The following is an 11,197-nucleotide window of genomic DNA, read 5'->3' as shown; positions in this document are numbered from 1 at the left end:
ACACCCAAGTGCTGGGATGAAAGGCAGGCCACCATTACTAGCTGGTGTAGGGTTTCCTTGTGTATGCTGTGAATGTGTTTTGTTCATGAATAAAGCTGCTTTGGTTCTATAGCTGCCAGAGGAGATGCTGTGCACTGGTACTGATAAGCCACAAGCCTAATGGTAAAATATAAAATAACAGAAGTGGGTTAATTTAAGATATAAGAGCTAGCTAGAAATATGCACAAACTATTGGCCAAACAGTATTGCAAATAATATAGTTTCTGTGTGGTTATTTTGGGTCTGGGCTGCCAGGAACGAATGAATAACCTCCTCCAACAACTACCCAACAATCTTTACCATCTTTAACAAGTTTCCCAATAATTTTTCTGTAGTCAGATCAAGGGAGGAATCAATTTGCATGTATACAAGAGGTTTATTTCCTTGCCTATAAAAATCTTCAATGTAAAATAACAACTCTATAGAAAATAAGCTATTCTGAGATAAATGTAAGTGACCATAATCAAGGGCATGTACAAAGTATTCCAAATGTCATGTTTCATTGCTTAAAATGTTCAGGGATCTTTTGCAACCAAAGGAGAAAAAAAGAAAGTCATAAATTATTGTATTTGCAAAATTCATCAATGGTAGATAGCTATAGCAAGGTAGAAACATCTCTTCTATTGGTTTCAAATGTTGTCTTATACTTAGCTTTAGGGTAAGTAGAGGTTAGAGGTCTACTAGGTCTAGGAATATACTCCCAGAAGTTTACGTCTTAGTCACTAGAACTTTAGTTCAGAAAAAAAAATCAGAAGCAAATAGCTACTAAAGACCCTAAAATAGCTCAAGACAATTTTGAATGTTGGCCTATAACAATCATCTCTCTCAACCATGATATTCTAGACATTCAAGATCATGCAATCGGGGAAATATAATATAGATGCAACCTTTTCAGAGAACCCCAGTTTATAGGAATAAAGAGTACTATCCTTGATCTGTCAGACTTCTTTTAAGTCAGGCCAACACTAGAGCTACAACTGTCTTTAATTACAGGGCAGTGATACTGAATTTTTCTCTAGTACTTGTGCTTCATAAAAATAGTGAAAGTTAAAAGAATTCCTGAGAGGTGAAAAACATCCCATCATCCATTGTTTACTTTTTTTTTTTTTTTGAGACAGGGTTTCCCTGTGTAACAGCTATTCTGGAACTAGCTCTTGGAGACCAGCCTGGCCTTGAATTTACAGAGATATGCCTATCTCTGCTTCCCTAGTGCTGAGATTAAAGGTGTATATCACGACTGCCTGGCCCCCAGTGCTTACTTTTCTAAAGGCAGTGAGACCTGGGAGAGTGAACCCTAAAGACAAGTCAGAAAAAGTCTCATGCAATAATCAACTTTATTCAGAGCATCAAACAATTTATACCCTGAGGGTTAAGAAAGGTCACATGAGTAAAATTCTTATTTAAAAGTATATTTTTTAAAATTGAAGTCACAAGACTCTTGTCTTGTCTTCTTAGAGTTTTCTCACAAGCACTCAGAATTTCCCTCACAAGACTTCATTCTTGCACAGTGTTCTGACAGTCCACCAAGAGGTTCATGATCAGAACTTTCATAACAAAAGCAAACAAATGGACTCTATACTTGTTTTATGTGACCTGACACCTCTGGAAAATGGGGAGACAAAGAATAGGAAATATATTGTTATGCTAAATTTGGTGATGAGTAGACAGTTATGCAGAAACCTGAGTGGAAAGAGGGTGCATGATCTGAGTGGAGAGGGTTTAATATCTAACCTAATGATGCGTCTCAGTGCAGAGATGCTCAGAAAAACAAGAAAGGATTCTTCATGGGTCTCTGTGTTTAAGGAGATGTCTCTGTCCTCCCTTTACATATGCCCTTAGAGTACTTAAAATGTGTCTGTCTGAAGTATGCTGAGTGTATAGCTAAAGGGCATATGTCTGAAGTATACTGAGTAAATGTCTAAAAGAAAGGTTTTATGACCTTTCTTGGGGATACATTTTAAGTCTCTGGTCCGCTTCCATGAAGAATGTTGGAAGAAGATCATGGGGACTCTCCTATGTTTGGGATTTTCTCAAATTCCAAAGTTTAAAATTTAAGGATCTGCAATCTGTGGTGGAACTGCCGCCAAGATGCAGAGTTTTATGATGACCCCGACGGGGAAAAACATCACACTCGAATTTGAACCCTCAGACACTATAGAAAATGTAAAGACCAATATGCAGGATAAGAAAAAATTCCTCCTGATAAGCAGAGGCTGATTTTCACTGTTAAGCAACTAGAAGATGGCTCTACTTGGTCTGACTACAACATTCAAAAGATCCACCCTTTATCTTGTGTTGAGATTTCATGGCAGTGCTAAGAAAAGGAAGAAAAAGTCTTCCACCACTCCCAAGAAGAACAAGCATAAGAGAAAGAAGGTTAAGTTGAAGTACCATAGGTGGATGAAAATGTCAAAATTAGATATCTTTGTCAAGAGTGCCCTTCTGATGAATGTGGTGCTGGAATTTTCATGGCTAACCACTTTGACAGACATTACTGTCCCAAGTGTTGTCTGACTTACTGCTCAACAAACCAGAAGACAAGTAGCTGTGTATGAATAAATAAAAAGACAGGAATTGAGAAAAAGCTCACATTTGAGTATGCATGCCTTCTAACCCACGTCTTCACAGACTTCTTCGCTTAGAACACAGGCTATGTCCCTGAACAGTCTTACACAGCACATCACATATATAAGACCAACTGCTGTGTTCTTTATTGTGATGAAGTTAGATGTGCAGCTCCCACACTCTCTTCCTTTACCTCATAAATGCTAAGGTGACAATCTTGCCCTACTGACAACTGAGAAAGGCATGCTTACCAATCAGATTTTGGTTGTGAGTCTCCCCTATCAGATTTCTGGTCTTTGTTTCAATTTGCATCTCAGACAGGAAACATTCTTTGCTGGAGCACAGAGAGGTTGCCAAGGCTGTGATAGCAAGGCTGGGGGACAGTTTTTTCAGTCCCACCACACTTTTATCCAATTACTCGTTACTTGGTTCAGCCTAGCTTCATGAAATCTATTGTTCTGTTTTACCTCGTTCATGAATATTTGCACAGATTCTTCCAACATTCTCTCTATTGCAATGGATCCAGCAGTCTCTGTTTCCCCTTGCAATGATATTTCTAAAGAAATTCTTCTTAAACCTGAACTTTGATTTGATGAAAGCTTATACCTTGCTCTAAAGATGGGTTTTGCTTCTACCTTCTTAGAGAAATTGCTGTTGTTTGTATTTTACATGTAGTTTAACCTTAACTAAAGATGCTGAGAGTATATCCAGCCTGGTGGTAGTAATGGTAGTATTATCAAGACTCAATCTCTTCCTTCCATTTGACAATCAAACTGTTGAAACAATGGACTCCAAAAATTCAGATTTACCTGGTAAAATCATGTTTAGAAAAGAGAAGGATGTGGCTGGCAGAGGAGAAAATTTGTCTCAAGGAAAACACTGAGAATTTGTCACAAGGCCCCAAAGGAAAGACTGGAGCTGAGACACCAGTGGCTGGGGAACCACACCTGAGTTTTTGACTTATGTGTATTTCATGACTTCCCTTTAGAATCAAACCTTGATGGAAGACAGTTTTTCACATCATTAGAAGGTGACGCAGTAGGGAGCCCGGGGTCTCTGGATTTCTGACTCCCTTTCCAGTGTGGCTAATATTAAGCAAATATCCCTTTCTCTGTTCTTTTCTATCTGTTTGGCTTATTGAGGATGGTGGGCAGAACCTGCTCTGTTACAACTGCCAGGACTCAGGCTCAGTCTGCAATTAGAGTAACAGGAGGAAAAAAGGCAGGCAAGTTCTACGAAGATGGTCTCTTTTCTGTAATAGGGAAATGTTCAGGGTAAAACAGAACAGCATTGTGTGCCATTAGTTTCTTTTCTAAAAGACTCTGCAGACACAAGGGAAAAGTTTATCTAGAAGTTTGACAAATTTCTAAGTAGTCTGGACATTCAGACATTATGCATATCTGGAAGATAGTTTCTCTAGTCACTTTTGCTGATCATGGAATACTATATTCTTCAAAAAAAAAGAAGACTTAACATTGTCTATGCAGGACATTCAGAACAAGGGATTTTCATAAGAAAAACTGACACTGAAAGTGTTTCCTGAGAACAGGAAATTTTGTAGCAGTGGGGTTCCATTTGTGACTGTATTCATTGAGGAGCTAATGCTTGGCATTGGTGCTTGTAGGTAATGCCTCCAGAAAACCTGATGTGTAAATGCAAAGTAGGTAGGCTCATTTATGTAAGCAAAGTACCCTTTGTGGTGTTTAATACAATTACTCTCACCAAGCTGCACTCCTAGAGAGTTTAATCAACACATTAAATTCTAGTGATTGACTTGTTTTTACTATTGGCCTCCCTACTGAGTCCACAGATGAGCAAAGGTTGACTACCTCACTTTGCCTGGGGCAAGATGCTGATTCCAACAAAGTCAGAAGCAAATAAACTCTCTGCAGATAGCAGAGGACAAAAAGACTGGTATGGCGTTGTAATTAGACAGTTCCTCCTCCCTTCCAGGCTAAATTTTTCTCTGCACTCTTTTATTTCATATGTTGCTTTTGAAATATTATAATGCTTTCTGCTTTATGATAATAGTACTATAGGAAAAATGCTATTGGTTACTTTTGCTTTTGAATTGAGTGATAGTAATTTTGCATTTAAAAAGATACAGAGATATGAGGTTGAGAATTTCAGCATTCTCTTTCTATTGTGATCTAATATTTTACTACACACATCTTACTATTTTAAAAGACACTATAAATCTAGTCCACAATTGGGAAGATTTTTTTCTTTCATTTATTATTTTCAAATTGCATATAGGTTAAATGCATAGCATATAGCCTGCAGTCTTTGAAATGCTGTCAGATACCGTGTACTCACCTACTTATTGTTCTAGACATTTCTGAGTATGAGAAAAGGGCTACTAAGAACTCTAATTTGAAAACAAATCTTTCGCAATGTATCCTGTTGCTCTGCAGCCTTCTTTGTTTGATAATCTCATATTAAAGCTCAATTTGATTGATTTCTACTTTCTGTTGTGTAATAACAATGTCCAGGAGAGCCTGTCTCACTTCACTTCATTCAAATCAGGAGCTAAACCTCTCAGCACTGCCTCAAGTTCACAAAAGATGAATTCTCGTAGTAAGCCATAAAGTTTGCCATAAATGAGTGTGGTCCTCTGCTGTGATTACTGTATAACAAGTCAAAATTTTACAGGTTGGTTTAAATAATTTACATTGCACCTTGAGGAGAATTCAAAATTTTTACTTCATATGATGTTACTGATATACTGTCCTCATTTAATGCTCATTTAGAATTCCCTGTTTTCTTTCCTGATAAAACTTCATTGATTTTCTGGGGCATAAATGGTATAATATGTAAGTGTCCTAAATATTTAATAATTAAGGCATGTTGACTTGTCATTCAGATGAAGAAATTTAAGATTTCTTTGAAAAATTATGACTATTTTTACCTCCAAATCTGCCATGCTGAAAGAAAACCAAAAGCATAGACAAATGGAAAATATCTTATTCTTTATTTTTTAGGACAAAAATAATAGTTGATCTGCTATATAAATATCATTTATACATTTTACAATTGGGATTCATGTGTTTGATCTTCTGCAACAAAATATTTTAAGGTGGGTAGTGTATGAACAGTTGCAACTTCTCTTTTACATTTATGAAGCTTAGGACATCTAAGATGAAGATGTCTGCATTAAGTGTCTAGGCTGAGGTGTGGAGGTTCTGTTTCTTTCTGTGCTTTCACATGGAGAAGGGGACCATCCAGCTAGTAACACCTTCTTTTCTTTGTTTTTGCAAGGATGCTAATTATCTTTTAGAGGCACCACTTTTTAATGTATGCTACTTAAACCTTAGTACATATGAATTTGTGGAAGTCACTAACAGACAGAGCACAGCAGACTTGCTTACAAGTTCCACCAGTTCTTAAATTCAAGCATGCTTTGCCTATAAGAGTGCTTAGAGACTTACTCACAAATTTCTAAAAAATTTATCTTTATCTTTTAAATAATATGTTAAAAAATTTTTTATATATACAGGTTCAAGTCAGATGGTGTACCAGCACTAAGAAAGAGATGTGAACACAGGCTTCTATCCTTAAGAAGAAGGCATCTTGGCAAAGAAAAAGTTAGTTTTCTCCAGTGGAGTCTCACTGAGTTTATTAACCAATCACAGCTCAGTGTAGGCCTTATGCTCAGGAGTAGATAGTCAACTCAAGAGGAACTCAATAGTATTTTTGAGAACTTTCAGTCTCAGTTTGCTTTGTTTGGACACGTGTGTGTGTGTGTGTGTGTCTTTTGCATATCTACTTTGGTTTCTATTTTTGTCTTTTGGTGGGGGGGGGGTTGTGGGATCTTTTTTTTTGTTTGGTTTTCTTTGTTTTTTAGAAAGAGAGAGAAAAAAGAACATAAAAATGGACAATCTGGCTGGAATTGGGCAAGAGGAAAACATGATCAAAATATGTTGTATGAAAGAACCTTTTTTCAATAGAAAAAAATAGAAAAAAGGAAACATGATAGAAGCGGCATCTGTGGCTACTTCTATCATTTCTGCGAACGCTTCCTTGCGGCCTCCTTTAGTTGTTTTTTTCTGTCCTTCTCCTGGGGTCAGTCTGTTCAGGGCTTTCCTGGGCTTTTCAAATGTGTCACAACATTTTATCTTTCCTTTCTCAGAAACATCAGTACCTCCCCTGTGGTCTCGTCACTGCAATGTTTTCTGTCACAGCTCAGAAACTGTCTTCTCACTCACACTGATGAAGGTGCCGAAACACGATGTGAACATATCATGGACAATTCTCTGATGGTGAGCAGAGATGTAGAGACATGCCACTGTGTTTCCTGTGCTAGTTTATTGAGGTTTCATGCAGGTATTGACCCCAGGTAAGGAAGAGATTTTTCAAGAATAGTTCCTTTAAAATGTATCTGTGACTTGCTTTGGCTGGGAATCCCGGATCTCGAAGGATGTTGAACTACTTAGACCATGACAGGCTTTGACGTCTCTTCTGCTTCCATAAACGACTAGATTTAAAGCACTAGCACCGATTCTTGACTGGGTGTGGAGGAGCTGCTGTAAGATCACGTGACCACTCATACATCTTTTGTGCTCATCTGCCAAGTCCACTTGCAGCCACCTCCTCTCCTGGGTCTACATTGATTTGCCCAGGAAAGGTATTCCAAAGTCTGTGTCCTATCTTTTTATAAATTACCTTGCCGATTCTTCTTTGTTACTATCTTGTTGTGCTGCTGGGGAATAAGGCCAGTTCCCTGCTGATCTAGAATCCGCAGTCTTCTCCCTGACTGACCTATAACTCTAGTTTCCATATTGCATGCAGAAATTTGGAACTCTTAAGTGTGAAAATCTGCTAACCGCTTCTGCTTTCCAACCTACCATCTGAGCTGTCTCAGGCCTGTAATCCTAATACAAGGGAGACTGAGGCTACAGTAATACCATGAATGCCTGGCAAGCCTGAGCTCCATAATGAGTATCAGGACCACCCACAGTGCCACAGCAAGACTCAATCTAAACAATAACCAAAAACTCCACAGCAATCTAAGTTCCAGGCTCTTCTCTGTTGGCACAGAGAGAAAACAGAAAAACAGAAAAATATATCTATATCAAAATACAAGCCACAGTAGCCTGTTGGGAGGAAGGCACCCACAGGTCCTCGGGTACCATTATGATGAGCCAATATACGGTGCAGTGGGAGAGGAAAAGAAGTAAAATGGATCATGTGCTGTGGAGAGGGGTGGAAGTGAAAAAGCAGAGGTGGTGAGGAACAGGCTGACGTGAGTGGCCTGAGCAAGACCACGGTGACAGGGCCGGGCTGCTGGGGAGAACCATGTCTGGGTCCCTGATCCTGCCTCAGCTGGAGTCTGTGTTGATCGCTGTGAAAGCGCTACCACCAAGGGTTCATAAACCAGGCATGTTGAGCCATTACTGCCCTTCATTTGCCTGGGAGAGCTGGCCCTACCCCTCACCATGGAATAGGAGAGCTGGCCCTACCCCCTCACCATGGAATGGGAGAGCTGGCCCTACCCCTCACCATGGAATGGGAGAGCTGGCCCTACCCCTCACCATGGAATGGGAGAGCTGGCCCTACCCCTCACCATGGAATGGGAGAGCTGGCCCTACCCCTCACCATGGAATGGGAGAGCTGGCCCTACCCCTCACCATGGAATGGGAGAGCTGGCCCTACCCCTCACCATGGAATGGGAGAGCTGGCCCTACCCCTCACCATGGAATGGGAGAGCTGGCCCTACCCCTCACCATGGAATGGGAGAGCTGCCCCTAATGGCATGCACAGGAGAGCTGGCTCTGCCCCTCACCTGAGGGATCAGTCCCAGCAAAGACCAGGACTAAACAATTCAGCTACTACTCAGGCCCAGACCTAGGGTTTTTGAGTTGGCCCACCCCAACATCTATTCCATCTATGACTTGCTAGAAAGCATGAAGGGACTGACAGCCTCAGTATCTCCATGACATTGGTCAGTAGCAGGGTATCTGAGATGAGTCTTGGTGAGGGCACATTATTAAGGGTGTCCCAAAAACTAGAGGCCTTGAACTTAATAAACAACTATTATAATGAACATTTGCAAATAAAGGTGTTTGGACACAAGGGTCTACTGCATGCCACATTTTGGCTTCCAAAGCCACTAAGATGAATGGAAAGATGTTGGAAGGCAAAAGAGACAAAGGGGGTGAACTGGGTTTGTTTATAATTAATATTTCTATTTGTTTTAAATTTTCTTTTGGGTGGGCACTATAAGGGTGAAGGGTAGATATGGAGGTATTTGGAAATGTGACATTACCAAAGAATCAATAAAAAATTATGTTTAAAATACACAAATAAAATATAAATAAATAAATTATGAAACCCATCCCAAGTCAGGCAAAATGTTTTGGTTATTCTGTTAATAATATTTGGTTAAACAGTGTGCTAATGACAAGGATCTTTCCATAACACTGAGAGATTTGCTCCAGCTACTTAGGCAGCTCTCACAAATAATTCTCACCAGACAACTTTTTCTTAAAAAGGATTTATTTATTTATGTTATGGATATGAGTGCTCTACTTGCATGTGCACCTTTATGACAGAAGAGAGTATTAACTCCCACTATAGATGGTTGTGAGCCACCATGTGGTTGCTGGGAATTGAATTCAGGACCTCTGGAAGAACAGCCATTACCATTTCTCCAGACCCACTTTTCTAGGGATTTCCCTCAGCTGCTGAGACCCATATTTTTCGAGTTCACACCCTTTCTTTCCAGCCTTCCTCTGTAACCAAATCACAGACTGAACCTATTTATTCTAACTAAAGACAGCTTAAAGGGTGATCCTAGCTTGAAAACGCTAAATGAGGGTGTATGGAGCTGTTTCTGTGACTAAATTACAACCCCAACCTCTGCCTTCACCTTGTTCCCCTTCCTTCACTTTCTCAGGGACATTGATTATGTAAACATTCTTCCTTAAACTTCCTGCAGATGTTGCTGTTGTTCTTTAAGGATTCTAGCCTGCATTAAGGTGGCTCCTTGCTGTACTGGGCCACTTGTTCGCATCTATTCACAGGCAGGAAATATCACAACATACATCCTTGATAAAATAAGCACAGATGTTAGAACATTTATTACTTGTCAGCCATAAGCAAACTCATGATGACTCTGGTATTGGTATTGGTAAGAGGATGCTCTGATATCTGGACAGTGAGAAGTACATGGAGCAGGGAGGAGGCAGAAAGAGGAAGAAGACATAAAAAAAAAGTCATGCTGAGAATGCGTATATGAAATAAAGTTGGCACTGGTGGAATTTTGTTTTTGTTTTTAATTGAAGGGAAAGACAGATGTGGCTAGTCAATTTGTGTCAGGAAATATCATTGGACAGGGCAGATTGCTCTGAAAGAAAGCTTGATGACCTAGTTATGTGGTAGCACAACAGAAGAGAACAGAACAGGATCTCTGTGCCAGAGAGGTTAATGCAGCATTCAGTAAGTTGTTCACATTATTTATTATGTCTAATTTTATTTCTTTATGCAACCCAGTCTCTTTCCCCTTGTGTGCTTATCATAACCCTTTGGAATATTTCTTTAGCATTAATATCCTTAATATTGCATCAATTTATAATTCAAAATATTTATATAAACCATTTTTGTGCTTTTTATCACCTTTATGTTATGAAATTTTACTTATTCTCTAGCCTCCCCACTTACATACCTACTCTATTACTGTCTTTTGGGTTCTGTCCCTGAATACTTAGAAGTAGCACATTTTGTCTTTCTTCATTCTGAGGTCATTGTTGTAATAATGTCCCAGCAGTCTGTGTGCCTGCCCACCAACACACAACAGGTAGAGAAGAGAGCTCTTTTTATGCGGGTAGGATTAGCTGTTGAGATTGGTGATATAGATGCTTGCAGAAGGCAGTGTGTGTGGATGGTGCCATTCTCCATGTAGAAAACTTAGAAGAAAAAGAAGATGACAAAGCTAGACTCTCAAAGCCTATGGTCACTGATGAAACAGCAGTGTTATGTCTGGTACGTTATTAGAAGTACCAAAACAACACGAGAGTTCTCTTAAGAACAGCCAAGTCGCTACATAAAGTATGATCCTAGTTTAAAGTTTTGATCACTGAGAGATGTTAGATTTAGTCTGAGAATTATGACATGACCTGAGTTTGGGAGGGAGATTATAGAACATTCCAACCTCCTTAGTGGCAGAGTAAGAAGGCTAAAACTTATCTTACTAAAAGAAAATAATCTGCTTTATGTAGAATCTATGTCCCAACTCTTGTTTCAAAATTTAATTTATTTTGTGTTTGCTTTAGTGACTTATTTTTTTTCTTGAGTCACGGTCTCATAAAGCTCATGTTGGCTTCACATCCAATATGAAGCTGAGGAAGCATGACTTTGAATTGATGATCTGCCTGCTACCAACTCCCAATTGCTTGGGTTACAAGTGTGCACGACCACATGTAATTTGGTCCTCAATTTTTAAAAGAATATTTTCCTCTAATTCCTTTGTTCTGTCAAAGAATATGTTGCTGTTCTCTACACTGTGATGGTTTCCATACTGAAAGGCCACTTGCCTAGTATAAACCATATGATTAGAAAGCTTCCCACTTTCTGTAAATTCTTGTCAAATTCAACT

The 11,197-nt window shown here is 39.3% G+C and overlaps 1 pseudogene; it reads left to right on the top strand.

The window, feature by feature from the left end:
- The first annotated feature begins 2,127 nt into the window (after window positions 1-2,127).
- On the top strand, window positions 2,128-2,584 carry LOC142839286 (ubiquitin-ribosomal protein eS31 fusion protein-like; annotated as a pseudogene).
- Window positions 2,585-11,197: the final 8,613 nt, after the last annotated feature.

Source organism: Microtus pennsylvanicus, chromosome 1, assembly GCF_037038515.1.
Source record: "Microtus pennsylvanicus isolate mMicPen1 chromosome 1, mMicPen1.hap1, whole genome shotgun sequence".
In the NCBI taxonomy this organism is placed as follows: Eukaryota; Metazoa; Chordata; class Mammalia; order Rodentia; family Cricetidae; genus Microtus; species Microtus pennsylvanicus.
Note: the sequence above shows the minus strand (reverse complement) of the source record. Positions and strands in the feature narration are given on the sequence as shown.